Source organism: Nuphar pumila, chromosome 3 (assembly GCF_984573655.1).
Source record: "Nuphar pumila chromosome 3, dmNupPumi1.hap1.1, whole genome shotgun sequence".
NCBI classification, from domain to species: domain Eukaryota; kingdom Viridiplantae; phylum Streptophyta; class Magnoliopsida; order Nymphaeales; family Nymphaeaceae; genus Nuphar; species Nuphar pumila.
Window position 1 is genome coordinate 1862259 of NC_143251.1, and position 20502 is coordinate 1882760.

General features: G+C 39.3%; 1 non-coding gene across 1 annotated transcript; it reads left to right on the plus strand.

The window, feature by feature from the left end:
• The first annotated feature begins 2184 nt into the window (after positions 1-2184).
• On the plus strand, positions 2185-2300 carry LOC149841602 (U5 spliceosomal RNA). The gene has a single exon (XR_016431289.1). It is a non-coding gene; the product is annotated as a U5 spliceosomal RNA (small nuclear RNA).
• The last annotated feature ends 18202 nt before the right edge of the window (positions 2301-20502 follow it).

The following is a 20502-nucleotide window of genomic DNA, read 5'->3' on the forward strand; positions in this document are numbered from 1 at the left end:
GAAAAAGTAGACAACCAATCTTATAGATCAAATGACAGCCACATTATGCGTTTAAGCAACAGATCAACAAAGAAAAACCAATATTTAGAGAGACAAAAAACTCAAAAAAGAACATCATTACTAATAAAGATGAAAAACCCATAAATAAAAAGAGCATCATATCTATGGAATCAACCAAGAAATAAACAATACCCTAAAAAATAATCCTACTACCCATAACCTTGCAAGAAATAATTACCAACAAAAATCAAAAGGGAAACCAAATAAGATTATGGACTTTTCAAGATCTACAAAAGCAATCCATAAAAACTCAAATGGGCTTTTATCCTAAAAACCCAAAAATCACCAAGAAAGAATGCTTTAAACATACAAAACCAAACAATAAAACCCTGAACAAGATTTTTCCTATGATAAACCCCAAAAGAAAAAAGAGAGAGAGAGACACACAAGAGACAAATCAGAGAGAGAGGTACTTGTACGGGGGAGTGAGAGCACTGCGTCTTCTTGTTCTTCTTCTTCGTTATATTCTTCTGCCCTATCGAGAGATAGGGGACACGAGAGGGGTGAAAAGGGAGAAAAGGTCTCCCTTTTATAAGTTGGTTTAAGTCAACAAAAAAAAAACAAAAGGTGGACCGTCTTGGACTTAAGCCTAGGCATCCATATAAGGCCCCATCGCCCATACCTGGTCGCCCGGGTGGTGGAGCTGTGCCTAGGCGCCTTCTTTGACAACTAAGATACATACAACTTAATAGTGACGATCGAGAATCTGTGGATGCCACAATCGAAGGGATAAACATGTTCCCAACGATCAAAGGCAGTGGGTTCATACCCTCGAAAAATGTGAAAGGAAGAGGAAAGTAGAAAATGTGATCTTAGAGATGGGAGTTCCCCAAAAATGTTCAAGATGCTTCATTATGGGGCTAAGTCCCCCCCTTAAATAGTTCAGGGGCGGATCGGGTTCGGTGTGGATCTGATCTCAAACACAACCCAAACTAAAGTAACATGTCTAAAACCCAACCAAATACTCGACCTAGATACACACGGGTCCAAACTTGAAGAAATGAATTTGATTGATCCAAACCAAAAAAGAACGGGATCCATGTATTACCATAATATTTTGTTTATATAATATGAAAGTATGAGTATTGTGACATGTTAATTGCAAGATATTTATTATTTTGTATTGTTCTTGTGAGATAGTTGATGTTTGATAATGTCTTATGCAACTCATAGAGACATAAATGTTTCATATGTGATTTTATGGTTGTATTTTGTGCAATTCATCATTGTTTAATGTGTTATGATTTCTTTAGAATTTTTGCTAGTTTTTTTTTATGATTTTTTGGATTTTTATAAATTTTTTATTAAAAATTATGATGTTTTACGATACGATACAATACGCATCTTATTTTGGGTCCGACTGATGTGGGTAACGATACGAAACTTACAACCTTGGTGTAGACCAATATCACCTGTAGTGGAAAAAGGATCTAAAGCATCGTGAAGGAAAACATGAGATGAGAGGAAATCACTTCTGCTGAAGTCATTTATAGTAATATGCATACAATGTTGTGCACTAAATCTAAGCTTTCTTATATTAGATGACTTGCAAGTAGGATTCATAATAATTCTGGCTTGCGTCATTGCAAGCAGTAAAAAGAACACTGGGTATATTAGAATGAAAAATTGATTATCTCTAGGTATGCAAAAGCAGTGACTATATTACCTGATGTAAATGCATTGGCTAATCTAATAATGCTTGGACAACTTCTTGTTATAAATGGTTAAAGATCAAAGAAAATTCATATGCAACATTGTGTGATGGCTGGCCAGTCATAATAAGGTGGCACAAAAGGAATGATTTTCATATTTTAAGTGATTGGTATTGATATGCATGTTACGTCTTGGCTTTTATTATGATGAAGCAGGAGTTTCCTGTGGTTTTAAAAGTGTTAAAGCAGATTGTATTGTGTTTTTTCATGTGTTTGTAGGTTAATGCTCTAATGTAATGAATAGATATACCTCATTGGCTGTTGAATCAGGTCTTATATTCCTATTCTTACCTGTTGTGTAACAAGCACTGTTTACACCTCAAAAGTGTGGATTGTATTATATGAAGTTAGAATTCAGTTGGCTGAAACTCTAGGACAAAAGTTTTGGTAGTTATGATAAATCCAATAGCACAGCCATGTGATGAACACAGTGCAACCTATTTTTTCGCCTTTTACAAAAGAATACCGTGTGCTCCCCACTTAAAGCGGCTTAAGCCCATTTTTGGAGGCTATGCCACATGGGCATTTCCTTTTGACTCCCGTTCCATATCTGTTGATATACAAATAATATAAGAAACTTATTCAAAATGGTCATATCCATGTGACATTGTTTGGAGGGTCTTTACTTCCCCTTGAGTAAAGTGGAAAAACCCTAATCCATTCGAAAAAAAAAAATCGATAATACATCTCTTGGGATGAAAGTGCAATTTATAGGCATAGCCAATAGGGAGAATGAACAAGACATGAAACGTCATCTCACTTTTCAAGGGGGTGTTGTTGGATATGTAACCTCAGGACATATTAGTAGTTTTAGTAGAAGTTTTGTACCTTTGTTGAAACATCATTCAGTGATGAGTCCCTTTGTAGAAATGTGGCCCTTGAAGAGGCTTTGCCAAGTGGGGTCATGAAAAAAGTGAATGGTCAACATCCATTTGCATCACTTGCAAGAGTTCATAAGTAGAAGACTTTAGAGAGAATTTTGTAATTAAAAAAATCCACTAATTTACACTAAAAATATTTTTTTTCTGGAGATGATCATCTGCTGACCTTTTTGTTTCCCATGAAAGTTTAGGATGTCGGTTCCTGAGATAAACCATGTTTTTTAGAATTTCGGATTCTGGTTTTTGATATCAGAATCTAACAATATTGTGAAGTATATCTCGAGAAGTGGATTTCCTTGGGTCAAGCTTCTCAGCTGCAAAACTTCTGACAGTATGCTCCTATGTGCTAATGGTTGTATATAAAAAATAAGGAGGTCAATTTGACCTTTCGCCATTTAATTCTTCCATAGGTCAGTTATTTGTGATGGAACTTCACCTTCCTCTAAATCATTTTCATTATCTGATCGTTGTTCATTGAGATTAAAAAAAAGTAGTCTTCATTAGCTTTTTTCCTAATCATAGACATTTTGCAGTTGAAGTGTTTTCTGGTTAATTTAGATGAGCATGATAAGAGAACCCTATCACGGAACCTTATAGAAAAGGTGGGCCTAGTAAAAACAAAGGAAAACGATATTTATGCACTGCAGTTGACTTTTCTGGTTAATCTGGACGAGCATGACAAATCCTGTCTTTGCTAACCAGGGAAACCCAAAAACCAAAAACAGGATAGGGTAAACCAAAGGCAAGAGATTGAATCACGTGTGGGTGGTATTCTTTGGGAAGGAAAGACTAATTTGTCATGAATTTTCTTTTGACTTGTATTTCAAAGTTCTTTTCCTCTTTTGATGCCTTTTTTTCTTTCTACTGACATTTCAATATGGTACATGTTTTATGAGCATGAATCACAGTAATATTTTGCACTATAATACAGTCTGTGTTTGGTGTAGGAGTTTCTTCGTTTGCAATGTACTTGATTATGTTGCTATTGTCAATAACAGTTTGTTCTTGCTAGCAATCTTAGTATTATGAGTAAAAACCTAGTTATAGTTCAAATAAAAAAATGTAATGAATGAACATCATGGAACCATACTTAGATTGTTCTAAAAAAGTATCAGTAATGTTTCTGCGCATGGACCCACGACCCACACCATATCACTTGTTTTTTTGAACACTGTTTATCCTTAACTTGGAACATCATAGAGGTGCTTATTGTGATGGATTCTTATATTCGGCTTTTCCTTTGCACATGATGTTGAAAGGTTTTTTGGTCCAAAGGGTTGCTGTATGCTATGTGGTTTTCGGTTCTCCAGTAGGCCATTCTCGCTCAAAACTTTTGGTCACTATGCCTCTCATCTATTTATTAAATTGAAATTTCGGTGTTGCTTTGCCTGTGCTTGTCCAAATATCTCATCTTTTTTCATTCCCTTGTCTAATACGCTATAATGTATCCTCTTCCAGCAACTTTCACTGTCAGTATAAGATTCTCCAGTTCCCATCCGTGTACTTCTATAACTAGTTTCCTCTCTCGCTGCTACCAAGCTACTTTTAAAACACCATGCTTCAGTTTCTGTAGTCATCAGGTTCGAAAAGTATTAATCACATAAAGCAATGATGAAGACTGAGTAGAAGAATGCTACACCTTAATGTGAGATGCACATCTTGGGGAAATTCACTGCAGGTTTCATATTAACGGTAAATACCCCTTGCACCGTTAAACTGAATGACACCATATTAGTTTAACTGTACAATTTTATGTGGGGTTTTGAAGTCTGAAGTCAACCAAAATCTTATCGAAGTCAAAGAATACCAAACACAATAGACATCAGAATCAAATCGTACTGGTTTACTTATAAATCTGGGTACGGTAATAAGGGATAGGTGCTCATTGGAATTGGGTCGGTTCAGTTGTCTTCAGTTTTCATTTAATGATGAAATTGTTTTTCAGTTGAATACAAGTTCAAATGAGAAGGGGCTTAGTCTGAGATTGGGTGTGGTTATGATTGTACCAATACTGACTGTTCTTCAGCTTCCTGCCCAACTTGTGCATTATGAGAGAAATGAACACGTTTGGATGATCGCTAGTGTAATAAGAGAGCTTGTGAGTATTTGGTCCCATTACTTGAAGCATTTTGGGAGTATTGGTTAGTTGGTTGTATCCTGCCAATCAAGTGTTGATTCCTATCATTACGAACTGTTATGGGTTGAGATCTAAACCCACCGCTTCTGTTCTTCCTCTTGGTTATGCAATCTTACGGACCAAGTAAAGCATAATTGTATGCCATCTGATTGTGTCACCTTTTTCAATCCCATGAAATACTTCACACCTTAATCACCTTGTATTCTACGTGATTCTTCACCCCAAGGGCGTATTTGGATGCAAGCAATATTCTGAAAACTGGGACAAGTTGGGAAGTAATAAATAAAGCACAATGGAGCATCTTAAATATCCCCATTTATGGATAAATGGTGAATCCACTCCCTAAGAAAGTTAGGACTCATGAGTGCACTTTGTTTTTTATTAGTATGGGAAAGGCTCAGGCAACCCAAGGCAAACAATCAGGCAACTCATTAGCTCTCCCCTTCAGATTTGATGACGGGCATAGGGAGGCATTATTGAAGCTTGATATTCCTAGCTTTTGAATAATGGTACTAAGAAAAGTTGTATATGGGCATGTACCATTATTTTGAAACTGTAATCTGGTGGAGATTATTCTAATCTTTCGTATCTCGAGTGAGAAAACCAATGGGAAGCGGGGAAGTGGGAAAAGGGTGAAACTGTGGGGATAAATGTCCTAGATTGCCTTTTTTCTCTTTCAAAAGGCCTACCACGTTAAAGGAAAAATGGGACAATGGCATTTTGCTCCTTTTCTTTTCTAGTGCAAGGGGTATTCTCTATTTCCCATGCTCTGCTTCAGCAGTTCAGCTGTCTTGCTTATCAGCGTGATGGAGCGAGTTTGCCATTTGGATGAAGGAATCTCTAGCTCGTAATCGTTTCCTCATGATGACCATTCGGGTCACCAAGTTGGCAAATATTGAGGGACATGGGCTCTCAAAATGGACATGCTAGCAGCATCTGAGAGAGAGAGAGAGAGAGAGAGAGAGAGAGAGAGAGAGAGAGGTCCCCCAGCTCTGGTTTTAGGCCATATGCATCTTGTCCTACGCCTGACTGGGTCTGCCCAATGGGGTCAACTTCCCCTCTGTCTGCCGACCTTGTTTGTCAGTTGCAGACCTGACGAGAAATGGGCGCAGCCCACTTGGCTCATTGGGTTGATCTTCCTCACTTGTATCCTGCACGTGATGCCTTTCAACTGTTTTTTTCCTACCCTAAATATTATAAAAAAAAGGCCATTTTTTATGCAGCAGTGCTTCATGCTTAGCATACAGCTCCACTACTGCTGACCATCCCTCTCAATATTTCTCAAGATGGACGATGAGAAATGTCACGATGGATGGTTGTAAAGTTTATAAATGCAGAAGCAGGGGTACGAGTGGCCAAAAAGTTCTCTTTAGAATTTTTTTTGAAATGACATCTTTATGTTATGCTTTTGGCATAGAATCAAAAAATTCTTTGGGCATGATCAGATTTATTTTCAATAAAATCTGTGTTACATGACATTTGGTAATTTTTTTAATAAAATGAACAGTTACAAAAACTCATGATACGATTTCATGATAGCAATTCAAATCTCTAATGATGACTCTCATTAAAATTTACCTATTAAGTTGTATTAAAATATCTCCAATGATTCACATTCCCAAAACGTCTCTCTCTCAAACTAATCTTCTCCAACTCCCTTGTGAAAAGGTTTCCTTTTCTCTTTCCTTTGAAACGTCTTTCCATCAAATAAATTTACTGCATTATCCTATTAAAGTAAACCACCCTCCATCTCCTACCCTTCCTATATCTTACGTTGTTTCCTAAGCATTGTCCTATTAAAGTAAACCACCCTCCATCTCCTACCCTTCCTATATTTTTCCATGCAGACAGGGAAACCACCCCCGAGGGGTGTAAACCCGGGCGCACCCCTCGACCCCAGTGAGCCACTAGCTTCGGCTTATGCAAGGGGAATAACGCCCACGGGAATTGAACCCTGACTGCCCGAATGACAGCCGAGGCCCGTTCCAACTATGCTAACCCTTCGGGTCTCATTTCTTAGCTTAATTATCCGGTTTATCAGGACAAGTGGGTGCAGTGAAACACCCCTTTAGTTAGGGGGATCCAACCTAAAGGCCTTCTATGTTGATTGAGAATTTAACCACTCCTCGGACTATCTGAAAACCTAACTAGGTCCTGCACTTGGCTGAGTGGACCATTTTCATTCAGTCACCTGGCACTAGGGCTGGTAAAATGGACGGAGCTTGGGCTGTTCAGGGCCGGCACGTTAAGGGTGCACCCCTGCTCGGCTTATCTCGTGAGCTTGTCACACGCTGAAACTGAGCCCAAGCTCGTTATGAGACGAGCTTTACAAGCTGATCACTCCATACAAAAGCAGTGGGTCAACTTGTAGTCTGGCAGGGCCTGGTTGATCTCTGAGGGATAAAAATCTTACTAAACTATGATTTTCTCACATAAGGCAATCCCTCAAGGTGTAATCACCAAATACTAACACTATATAAGGGGTGTTTGAATGTGCGGGGTGCCTATCAGGTGGGGTTCACGCGCCCAATCAAACGCTGGATGTACGGATACCCAGGACACCATGTCCAGCGTATTCCTTTGAGATACGTTTTGGTGTCCAAGTGAGTTCTACCCTTCCCCCTGGAACAGGGAAAGATAGGACACCTTAAAAAAGAAAATGTCATTGGGTATCCTTGTCCAAGGCTATTCGTGGACAAGACAAGACCGGACATGGTGTCCTTGTCAATGGCTATCGGTGAATGAAACACCCCCTAAAGGGTTTTCTGGATTCACTGCTTATATAACGTGCATCCATTGTGATATGTGATTATTGAACAGCAAGGAATATCCTAGCTGGAACTGGATAGGTGGGCATGACAGAACAAAACATTGGCTGAAAACCAATGATGGACATCGGGTCATGTGCCCAAGGGGCCTTCGGGTCCTAACCTGAAACTCGATAAGACGGGGGCCTGACCTGGCTCGAACAAAATCCGGCTGGGCTCAGATCTTGGATGAGAAAAAAGGAAAAGAAGAGATCAATAGGGCAACTCAAGCCCAGCCTGGATGTCCATATATACGGGCCTCCCGGTAAAACTTGAGAACGACATGACCCAGTCCCAATCTTACCCACGTAAGAGTCAGATCAGAAATGTGCACCTAGTCGGGTCACATCGGACCAGGATGTCCTGATGTCCACCTCCACGTGCCACTCATGCTCCTAACGACTAAGCAAGACACGGTGCAAGTCCAGAACACTTTGGGACGCTAGCCTACAGCTATGTGACCTTGCTATTGTATGAATAAAAAAATTTCATCGATTTTGATCCCCGTCTTAATTTTGTAGAAGTTTTGCCCCGATAAAAACCTTATATGACCTAACTTATGCAAAAATTACCCAATAACATTCAACCAAGTGAAGGGAGTTGTCAACGACCTTGTGGTTTGAACGTGTCCAAACCCAAAATCATTCAAGCCTAGCTAGAAGAAAGAACCTGCCTTTTTTTTGTGGGGTAGACTCTGTCCAAGTTTAACCCCTCTACCATTGAGGGTATGTGGGTCTTGAATCCTGCTTGCACGGACTCATTTGAACTTGGAACGGAGCTCAGTTGACTCAAAATAAATGATGGTTCGATTTGGATGAGTCAACTAGGTTGGGAATGCTAATATTCTGCAGCCTACGGTTGCTTGCATGAAAACACTCGGACAAAAAGAATCTGGTGACACTTTTTTGGAGAAGAAGCCTAACGATATATACGGGCAATATATATGAAAAGATAGAGGAGCAAGAAAAGCGTCATAGCGTGTCAGATAATTCAAATAAATAAAGTGAATCGGTTTTCTAAATCTCTGAAAGCATCGTTGGCGCTGCCATCTGCTAATTCTCTGCAACCACACGAAGATGCACACATACCCCTAGCTTCAGTTGCCTATTCCCGATTCAAAAAGGTTGCAGATCGCGATGCAGACCACACGTACTGCATCACCATTCACTCCTTAGCCCCACCAACATGCTCAAGAGTATATTTTACATGCAATTCTCATTATTAAATCTCTGCGCATTGTAAAGAGGATAGTTTCATAGTCATATGCAATTTGTATCGGCAACAATTCCACAGAAATCTACATAAACTTTTAATTCTTTATATATATATATATATATAATCTTAACACGAGAGGAAAGAAAGAATTGCAGTGTCGCTATGGGTTATAGATGGCGTCCCCACATTTGCATTTCCAGCTCATGGGCTTGTAGTTGGACGTGTCACCGGCTATTGCACTTGTGGAAGAGACCACGGTGTGCCTATTTCCGTTCTTGTATTGAGGGGTAGCCGGCACCTGTATAGCTTCGCAGTTCACACAAGAAGCACACCTCTTCTGGCACCTAGGAGGCCTTGAACCTATCACCATTCCTCCTCCATAAACGATCTTGCTCGCTTCCTCGGCAGCTTCCACCTGCAGTACATGTATAGGCGAAATGAGACGACATATAACACATCATTAAAAAAAAACAGAAAAACAGAATCCCGAGAAGAAGAGAGAAAAAAATGAGAAAAGTAACAAAGAGATGATGTTCAGATATCCGTAATAATCTCTAGTCATCACCTTAGGATCCTGGAGCAGTTTGGACGCTGATTTACCTGAAAAGGAAGACGAGCGAAAGCATACTCAGACGAAGAGTTAAGGGAAAAAAAAGGAAGACTTGGAAAAGTGAGAGGTTTTGAGAGAGTGGAATCACCCTCAACAGAGAACTTCAACAGAGCCGAATCGGAGAGTATGAAGAGAGCCACAAAATAGAGAAGAACGTAAAAGCAGCAGCCTCGGTCCATGAATAAGAAAAGTGAACGAATAGAGAGTTTCGGTTGGTTAACTCTAGCTCCAATCTTCTTTATAATAACGAGGAACGAAAGAAGACAAGGCAATATGGAGCCAAAAAGAAGTCTTGAAAAAGAGTGCTCTTAATAAGAGTTGGCATACTGATGCCACCTTAATTAACCATAATATATATACACGTTTGGCTGATGGAACAAGCATGATATCTGAAGAATACCCACGAAACCTATGCGATCTGCCGCATTGGTCCACGCGCCCAAGATGGGGAGTATAAAAAGAAAACAGATCTCTTCAGAAAAAAAAATCTCCTCAGAAAAAATAAAAAGAAAACAGAAAAGAGAGTATGAAAATCATGACCCAACAATGATAAATCGGTAACATATATGGATATATGATATAACAACACAGTCTCACCTCCAAAAGCAGCGAAGACCTCAACCCCACATCACCAGCTAGGTTTCCCCAAGAGACCTGAAATCACAGCTGGGCCTCTCTTGGCGTGTGGTGCTTTTCTTGCTATGTTTTACATCTGACCAACCCCAACTTCACACGCCACCCTCTCTCTCTCTCTCTCTCTCTCCTTGGGTATATATTTCTAACACACGGTTTTAGTGGTTAAATCACACATCTCTAGACGTCTCTTTCTGTATCCAAATTCCAAACATCTCCATCTGTCTCTGTGAAGTGGCTTTCTAAGGTGTCAGAGAGGTGGTTGCTAGTTACTACCTCAAACAGAAAACAAATTTAACGCTACCTCCCAAAAAGGCGGTACCCATTTTTTTTTGTTTTCTCCCCTTTCTATGCCATCCAAACCGTTAGATGTTGTGGTGGATTCAATCAGCAGCAATTAAGAGATGCTTGTTTGGTCTAATCCTTTTAGTTAAGCGGTACGAGTTGTCATCGATTTGTTTTAGTTGTGATAACGATGGTAGAGAGAGAATTCCAACTTTTTGCTATCTTTTCCGCATCGTCTTGTCCTGCGTCAAGAATGTTGCAGATTGAAGGATGGCGGTGAGCAGAGAACCATGCAGAGAGGAAATCGAAAGGATTGAAGGTCTACTAGATATTTGATAACGATCGAAAGGAAATCGTGCCCCACCACGTCGCGGAATACGGGGTGGTGGAGTGATTTAGTACATGATGATAATAACATGGGATTATCGAATGGAGGGAACGGCGTTCGCCTTGGGAAAGAGGGATTTCGTAGGCTCTAGCGCTGCAACAGTCGGAAACTCTTCCGTGATCTTTTTAGATTATCGGGTACTGCATTCTTATTAATTTCACTTTATACGGGCACATATATGAGTTAATGACACCTAGCTTTTACAGTTCACTTTTTCACTATTCAATGCGGATCTTCTCCGTTTCCTCATTTTTGGTGTCAAATTTTTGGCATCATATAAGAATAAGTATAGATACAAGATTGGGGGTATAGCCACTAATGATTGGAAAACTGTTTCACGATAATTGATTCCTATGAAAAGTAAGTTAAGGGTATGGAGAAGCTAAGCATGATGTTTCCCAGGTGCAGTCGGTTACTCTCTCTCTCTCACACACAAAAAGAAGAAAAAGAATTTTTTAGTACTGCACATCTTAAATGGAGGCTGCAGAACAAAAGGATAGTTGGTGTATGGTGCAGATGGCTGATCTTGCATAGAGGCCATTGTTGGACATTTTGGGTCTGGGTTCAACTTATAGGGTGACCCGGTTTGATACTTTGGTTAGTGGACTGTTAATGGGTATTACTGGGGTGGAGGTTACGGAGAGACCACGTTCAGTAATCAAAGGCTAAACTGTGTGATTAGTGCAGCCAACAGCCACAAAGATAGCTTATTGCTCACCTTCTTGAAATCTCAGTTTGGGTTCAAGGTCATGCTCACCATCGACTAAGGCCTAAGCATCAATAGGTTGAGGAGAACGCTGAGCACCCACACGTCGTATCCATGGCGTCTACTGGTATGTATTTGCATTCCAGTTTAATTCTGCAAATACACCAACATTGAGATATGGGCCCATGCATCATGCAATTTTGCTGTGCGTGCGGGTTCGTTGGAGGCGTTTAGTTTATGCTCGTCAATGTCGGCGTATCCAATTTTCAATGTTGATGCAGACTCGGGCCTGCTGTCACCTTCCCGCACCGCCAATGGTAGCGGTCACTGGTGACATAGATGGTAGGTAGCAGAATCGGGGCCAGCATGTGCGTATATCCATTCTACTACCGACGACGACACTGGTGGAAACCACAGGTCGGCTTGATGCTCTTCGGTTTCTCTGGGAACCAAAGGGGTTCGGTTTAAAAAACAAAAAAAAACAGGGGTCAGGCACAATTACCTACCGATGCGGTCTTGCTGGCGCCGCTGGCAGCGGAGATTGATCGCCGGATCACCATGCTGGTCGAAACCCCAAAACCCATGCGTCAGTTGGGTTCTTCGTTGGGTTTTGTCAGGCGATTGAGTGTCGATTATGCTCTGGCCGACCATCAGGCTATTATTGTCAGGGAGCAAAAGTTGCTTTTCGCCGAGGGGGTAGTCGCCTCACTGATAGCCTCATTGGCGACGTCCCTTGTCACCAGATGCACCGAAGGGGCATTTGCCCTCTTCAGCTTCTGCTATGGCCGGTCATCTGGCTGTCGTCGTCGAAAAGCACAAGGGGGGCATTCTCTTTCGCCGATTGGATGACATTCGTCGGTCGACCATCGATGTTGGTTGCTGAGGGGTGACATGGGTTGTTGTTCAGTTTCTGAGAAAACCTGATGGCTTTCGGTTTTCTTAGAAATTGAAAGGAGAAACCATCGGGTTTTTGTTTTTATACTAGAATTGGGTTGGATCGAGCATACTGACCTGGTGGCAGTCCCGATCCAGACCCGATTTGGGTGGACCAGGTCTGTCGATACATCGGGTTGGTCCTGACCCAGGATTGAACTCGGGCCCATTAGGTTTCTGGGTCTGGGTTTGATCCGGAGAGCCCGGATCCTGTATGGATCGGGTAAGACCCAAGTCCTATATGGACTGGGTTCGACCCGTATCCTGTATGGACCGAGTCAAATCCGGGTCCTGTATGGATCGGGTCCTATTCGGACTGGCTCTGCCCTGAGTCCTATTCAGATCGGGTGCGCCTGGGTCTTGTTTGTACTGGGTCCAACCTGGGTCCTATTAGGACTGGATCCAAGTTTAATCTGGATCTGGTTCTTTGATCTGATCTAGTTCCTATTGTGGAATGGATCTGGATCTGGTATGAGACCGGTATTTGGATCATAGCTCAGATCCAATTCGAGTTTCAGTTATGAACCACATATATATAAATCTAAATTAAATAGGGTAGGATCCATAATAAGGTCCAAACACTGTTTACACCTGAACTGAATTAGTGACCAATACGACCCTTTTGAGGACCGATTCAGAGCCATTTTTTACCGGTTCCTTTCAATTTTTCATCGGTTTCGAGATATAGAGACCCTATTTTCATGGATTTATAAAAACATAAGGATTTTCTCATTCGATTATAGGGTATTATGAGCCTTTGTTCATGTTTTTGCACAAGTTTATTAAGTTCAGAACTGGTTCAGGCCCTTAGATGACTGGTTCGGGGTCATTTCAGACCGGTTCAGGGTGTTTTAAGACTGGTTTCAGCTTCAGGACCCTGAGTTTTACCCATACGAGCATGTTTTGTTATCTTTCATTTCTTATAAGTGTTCATTATTAAGAAAGCATGACTTATGCATGTCAATTCATGTGTTTTATATTTGTTAAGTTATGCATAATGCTTTTAAGCATGAGTTATGACTAAATTGATGATATTTTATCATCAAAATTAGTTTATGCATATAAGTTAGAGCATAAACTTGTTTTTTGATAATATAATATATATTTTATTATGAATATGCATGCATTAGCATGTGTACATGGGCATGCTCTATAATACAAATATATTTTCGGTAAAAGTTCTTGATTGACCGATTCATGTAATCACCAAAGTGATCTGAGTTGCGTTGATTAAGAATTCTTTAGACCGTATTAAGATTCATTATTATATTTATGTGTGACTTTATAAAACAATGATTCTACCTAAAGGTAGGTCGTTGTATTCCAAATTCATACAGGGTATAATAGTAGATGTGTATTTCAGCCTATGAAGCATATTCGTACCCAAATGTACAATGTTGAATTACCTCTAGTTACATGATCTGCTAGTTTCACCAACTAAAGTCAATTCCTTGTTAATTGAGGAAACATAGCAGCTATGAATATTATCGTTTCCATCAAAGTGGAACGATAATAGTTCAACTATGTTTGTCTTAGAAAAGGTGAATAATAAAGGGTCTTAATTTTTACCTTTTGCATCACAAGTCTCGTCTGAGTAATAATAAAGACTTTTCTTTTATTCCTTGTTGTATCAGGTTCTTTTCTTATTGATGGTTCTAGTAACATTTTCCTATTAGACGAATCTAATTTTTTAGATTGAAAAGAAATAATATTGTTCACTCTCGATTATATAGACCTAGATTTGGCCCTTAAGACTGACAAACCTTCCGCTCTTATAGAGTAGAGCACAATGGAACAAAAGGTTGTCTTTGAGAAGTGGGAGCGCTCGAATAGACTTAGCCAATTGTTTTTATAATCTCGAGTAGCTAAGAACATTCGAGGCATCATTCCTCACTATAGGATAGTGAAGAAATTTTTAGTTGTCATTGAGGCTCAATTTGTTAGTTCTAATAAAGTAAGGGTCAGTACATTGATGTCCAAACTAGTATCTATGAAATATACTGGTGACAGTCACATCAGACAACACATTTTGAAAATAAGGAACATTGCATCTCAACTGAATGACATGAAGTTCACTATTTCTGATTCTTTCTTGGTTCATCTGATTTTAACCTCGTTGCCTACTGAATATGGATCATTCAAAATCTTTTACAATATACATAAAGATGAGTAGTCTTTTAATGACCTCTTGACCAAGTATTTTGAATAAGAGGAGAGACTGAAGGGTGAGAGGGTGCCGAGTGCACATATAGTCTCTTATAAGGGAAAACAAAGATCTGGGCCAAAGGAAGAAAAAGAAGAAAACCTCTGAAAAGAGTTCCAACTCTGAGGCGAAAGTCAAATCTAAGGTAGAAGGCTCTTATATAAATATTTATTCTGCAAGAAGAAGGGGCATAAGAAGATGGATTGCTTGAAGCATAAAAAATGACTAAAAAATAAAGGTAATAAGTTATTTGTTTCTCATGAGTGCAATTTGATTCATGTTTCATTGCATAGTTAGTGGATCAATTTTGGTGTCACAGTGCATATTGCACATTGTCAACTCTTTATAGGCATTTCTGAACAAAAAAGAACCAATAGAGCATGAAAAAAATACCTTCTCAGAAAATAAGATGCGTTCGCATGTCAAGAATGTTGGGACCTGTAGAGTTGTGTTGGAATCAGGATTCATTTTGGATTTGGTTGATATATTTTATATTTCATTCTATAGTTGAAACTTGATTTCAATTTCGAAACTTGATAAGTTTGGTTTTATTTTTAAATTTTAAAATTTCAAGCTAATTTTTAAGAAAATTTCTATTAATGTAGGTTCTGCATACATGTGTGATGGTTTGTATCAGTTAAAAACCAAATTCCAAATTCGAGAATCTCACTCCGTTGAGAACATAATGATTGATAATAAATGTGCTTTAAAAGAAGATCAATTCTATTTGCTTTGACATCAAAGGTTAGGACACATCTCGAAAGAGAGAGTCCAAAGACTTGTAAAAGAAGGAAACCTTGGATCCCTTGATTTCACGGATAATGTGCTTCCATGTTTACCCCTTTCAGTCCCCCTTTCGTTTGCACATATTGATTAGATAACGCATATGAACTGTTATAGTTTGTCTGCCAGATCTGCTATTTCATGTGGTGGTCTTTGTATGATATTTTCATTTTTTTTTTGTGGCTTTGATACATGCTTGTAGTAGCATATGTTGTACAGAAGAAAAAATGTCGTGCAGTTATTGATATTTCCTTATATGGTTTTATTCGACGTAGTTTCAGAGAAAGCACAAAGAACAGGGGGATACATGAGTAGTTGTATTATTGCACCTTCCCTTCTAAACGGATATCTTGTGGATTTGACTTGATTAGCTAATCAGACCTATGTTAGTAAATCCTGAATCCAAACCATAATACTATTGGTTCAGTCTTGGGTGAGTCTTGATAGCTTTACCTGAATTTTTGAAGAGCTTTCCCTCGTGCCGTATTCATTGTCCTTGCTTCTGGCATCAATGTATGATGTCTGATTAATGGGATATAATAGTGGAACATAAGTGGTTTAAGTGAATAATAGTGTTTGGTTCTTAGGATTGGTATATATGCATATAAATTCAAAAAATATAGATAATATGAAAATACTTGAAAACTATTTTTGTTGTGTTAGTATATGATGAAAATGTGATATTTGGTAAGGGTCTTGCCTTTTAGAAAAAAATGTGATATTTTGAAAACATCATGTTTTTTGGGGTATTATATCAGCCCTTGAAAATATTGTGATAAATTACAATATTTTATGTTTGGGTTTTAGCCAATAAGCATTGGTAAAATCTAAAATAATCCATTTTGCCTTCTTACGCCCACAATACCGGTATTCATGATCACCACTTATTCTGATGGAGCAAATTTCAAGTGTTAGAAGTGAGAAAAGTCTTGCGATAATTTTAAATTTTAGTTATATGGAGAACATATTGAGAGAATATCAATATATATAAAATAGTAAAAAATATACAAACTTATGGATAATATTAACAATATTAAAAAGATGAAAATGTGTTTTTAATGTGTTAGTATCACGTTGAGAGAGAGAGAGAGAGAGTCTTGTACAATTTGATATACATAATCAGATCACCACAATTTGATATCCATATTCGGGTCAAAAATTCATATTTGGGACAAAATCCAATTAGAGATTCATATTCATGGCAAAATTCTAATTTGATATCTATATTCGAGGCAAAAATTCATATTCGGGGTAAATATCCAGCTCGAGATCCATATTCAGGGAAAAAATTCATATTCTGATCAAAAATCCAATTTGAAATCCATATTCAGGGCAAAAATCCATATTATGATAAAAATTTATAGTCGAGGCAAAAATCCAAATCGAGATCCATATTTGGAGCAAAAATCCAATTTCAAATCCATATTCAGGGCAAAAATTCATGATTTTAGATATAATTTCTTAATTGGATCCATATCCAAGCAAAAAAACATAATAAACTTCTTAAAACATATAAAATGGTGGACTGATCGGGTCATACAATCCAAAATGAAGTAATTCAACCCATTATCCATGACTGTCTAAGTTGTTTATCATCAAACAACGGACATTTGGAACATAGCATCTGAGTACAGTCCAAACAAACATTGGACTTGAAACAGTTGTTACGGAACAAAAAGAACCAATGTTTTGTTTTGTCTTTTTTGTTCATTTCGTCCAACCCTGGACAAACCATCAAACATACCCTTAGAAACCACCATGAATTGCTTGACATTGGAGAGATCATTCACTTGTTAACCATTGAAAATTTGTGTTTACACTTGCTTGATCTGATCACTACAAGAAAAACTCCAATTACCGACGGATATTTGCGACAGATTTTTTTCGTCGCCCATTTGCGACAGATTTTTTTCGTTGCCTATTTGCGATGGATTAGCAAGAGAAAATATCCATCGCTAACATTCAAATTATTTGTGGAATTAGTGACAGAAAACATGCCGTCGTGAATCCGTCGCGAGTTAGCGATGGCCAAATTTCGTCTCAAAATCCATCGCAAATATGCGACGGCTCAGCAACAGAAATTTTTTTTTTCTACTCCATCGCAAAGTTGCGACAGAGTATGGGATGAAATTTGGCTGTCGTTAATTCGTCACTAAATTTCTCGTAAATCCCTAATGCGAGCCCCTTTTCCCTTTCTTTTTCTGTTGTCGCCCTCCCGCCGCCCGTCGAGCTCCCGTCACCCGCCCGCCCGCTGCCCCGCGACCTCCCATCTGACAATCGCAAGTGACCCCCCGCCCCTCTATCTTCTTATTCTTCTTCTTCTTTTCTTTTCTTTTTCCTTTTGTCGACCCCTGCCGCATCTCCTGCCCCTCTCTCTCTCTCTCTTTTGGGTTGCCGGAGGGCCGACAACCCCTACCGTGCCCTCCCCTCTCTCTGTGGTTGCCGGGAGGTCGATGGCCGCCTCTCTCTCTGTGGTTGCCGGAGGGCCCCATCTCAGAAGGGACTAAGCCCTTCAGCTAAGCGAACCAGGCTGGGCTCGGTTCAAACCGAGCTCAGCTTGGTAGGGTGACTCAGGGGACATGCATGACCCACGACAAGTGGGTCTGCCATAAATCAGGGAGGAAGAAAAATTAGGGGGATGAGAGGTGAGGGGCTCCTGTGAGAAGGGACAATGGCGTCTGACCACTATGTTCACACAAAGTGAAGGAGGGGAAGAGTCAGGCGACACTTCCTCTTGGCTGAAAAAAACATGAGGCAGAAGGGGGTGGGTTGCGGCTTCAGCTGCCGCACTAGGTCGACAGGGAAAAAAGAGCAGAGTGGGAGGGGGGGGGGGGGAGGGGTTGCTCGGCACCCTCCCTCCTAGCAAATCTAGGCCGATGGCTCCCTGCCCCCTCTCTCTCTGTGGTTGCCGGGAGGTCAACAGTAGAATGGCGAACAAGGGTCATACCTGTTTTACTTTCTGTTCTTTAGTATGGCTACAACCTTCTAAGTCTTCACACTTTTGCAGTTTTACGCAACATCCACCTTTTGACTCTGCGGCCCGAGCCCCGTACCATTTACACTCATAAACACTCGAGCGCGTTACAACCTCACATGGTAGGGGAAAACTGCACGAGGACTTTGAAAACTGCAAATCGGGTAAATACCCGTGGTGAGTAAGTGATGCAAGCACATCACATGTTATTTAATTTATTGGATGCAACACTTTTCTGTTCACACACTCATTTAGTTGTGAATATCTAGGACTGCTTTGATGGAGTTCGAAGATCATGCTGAGCATGATTTTAATGTATGAAAATAGAAGTGTTTTTATTTTTAGAGTATGGATTCCATGCTAGGCATGGCATTAGTTAGCGGGATATTAGAGTGTGTTTGTTGCAGGTACATGTTTGACATTGTTTTGATATGAATGATTTGAATGTATTGCAATGTTTGATGTGATTGTATCCATACTTGCATGAAGTTACTTTCAATTTGTTTATGATTTTCATGTGAAATTGTATCATGAAAACATACTTCAAATGAATGTATCGTGTTATGAATAGTTTGCACATGAAAATATTAAGTTATATCAATGCATGCATCATAGTTCTTGTGATTGTATGATATTATATATATATATATATAATGTGTGTGTGATATATCAAATCATTACATCTACCACGAATGCATGATAAATTTGATATTTTCTTCATCATAGCATTCTGATGATTCTCTTTAAACTGGTTAGGATAATATTCATAACATCATATGACAAAAGTGAATGAATATACCGTAGGATAATTGACAATGAAGTATCACTTAAATATATGGATGGTGTTGAAAGTTTTATTGAATTTGCAACAACAAGTGTCAATATACTTGGTTACTTTAAATGCGCGTTCTGTGAATTTCTAACTCATTTTTCTACAGATGATGTTTCGCCTGCACATGACCCACCTACATCAGTTGTTCATACAAGTCATAAGACAATGCTAGATGCAGAGTCTTCTCAGTCTGACACAAGAAGACTCATTCAAATAGTGTATATCGATAATCGACCGTAAGTATTTTATTTTTACTTATCTTATAAATATTGTATACTGATAGTTAATGTGTACCAATTCATGTGCAGTGCGAGGTTCGAGTCACAAGAAGTAATACGAGAGATTAGGAATTCACTAGTTCAATATCTACCAGAACCGGTCGCTGAATGAAAAGAGTACCCGAAGGAGGTGTTGGACAGATTATAGTCTTCATTCATGGTATACAATCGTTTCTCATAGTTAATGTGCTTTATATTTAATTTTTTATTATAGTCATGTCTACTAACTTTCTGAAAATATTTATAGGCTTTGAATCGCTTTGCGACTACGATGGAGGAGTAGGATGCGAAGAAGGTGTGACAAAAGGTGGCTGCCAATTGATTTGCAGACATGTTGCACAATATGAAGACTGCAACAAGAAAAACATCTGGCGGGATAGATGATCCATTGCAGTAGAAGGGTCATGAACCTCCTACTATCAGGTCAGATGTTTGGGTTGCAATATGTGACAAGTGAGCGGGGTATGAATTTCGAAATCGCTCAGCGAAGGCTGCACAAAACTGAGTGAAAATGCTTGATGCCCATCTACACACAGGTGAATCTAGGACTTTTGGGAGTCACCTGAAGAAAATGGTAACTCATCAATCTATATATTGTCAATTTTATAAGTATTGTTGTAAACCTGTTAAAAAATTCTTTTATCATTTAACTTTACAGGAAGTGAAAAATGGAGACATTGTGCCATACAAGGATGCGTTTGTTGAAACACATAAACGTAAGACCACGAGAGAGTTCGTATCAGAGAAAGTGAGAACGACAACGATATGTATTTATTGTATTAATAAATATTATAATATACAAGTTATCATAAATATTGTAATTCTTAATTATTAATTATTAATTTACACTATAATCATTACTTTATAGGAGTCATATGAGCAACAGATGATAGAGCGATATGGCGATGACTCTACTCAGGATCCACCTTTTTATCCTGCAGCACGGGTGACTGCAACAGGTGAACCCAAAAAGGGTCATGTGTTCGGGTTTGAGAGTAATACGAACACCTCACCAGTCGTTGCTTCTTCCAGTCACGGCTCACAGAGTTCTCCCGTCAGCATCAA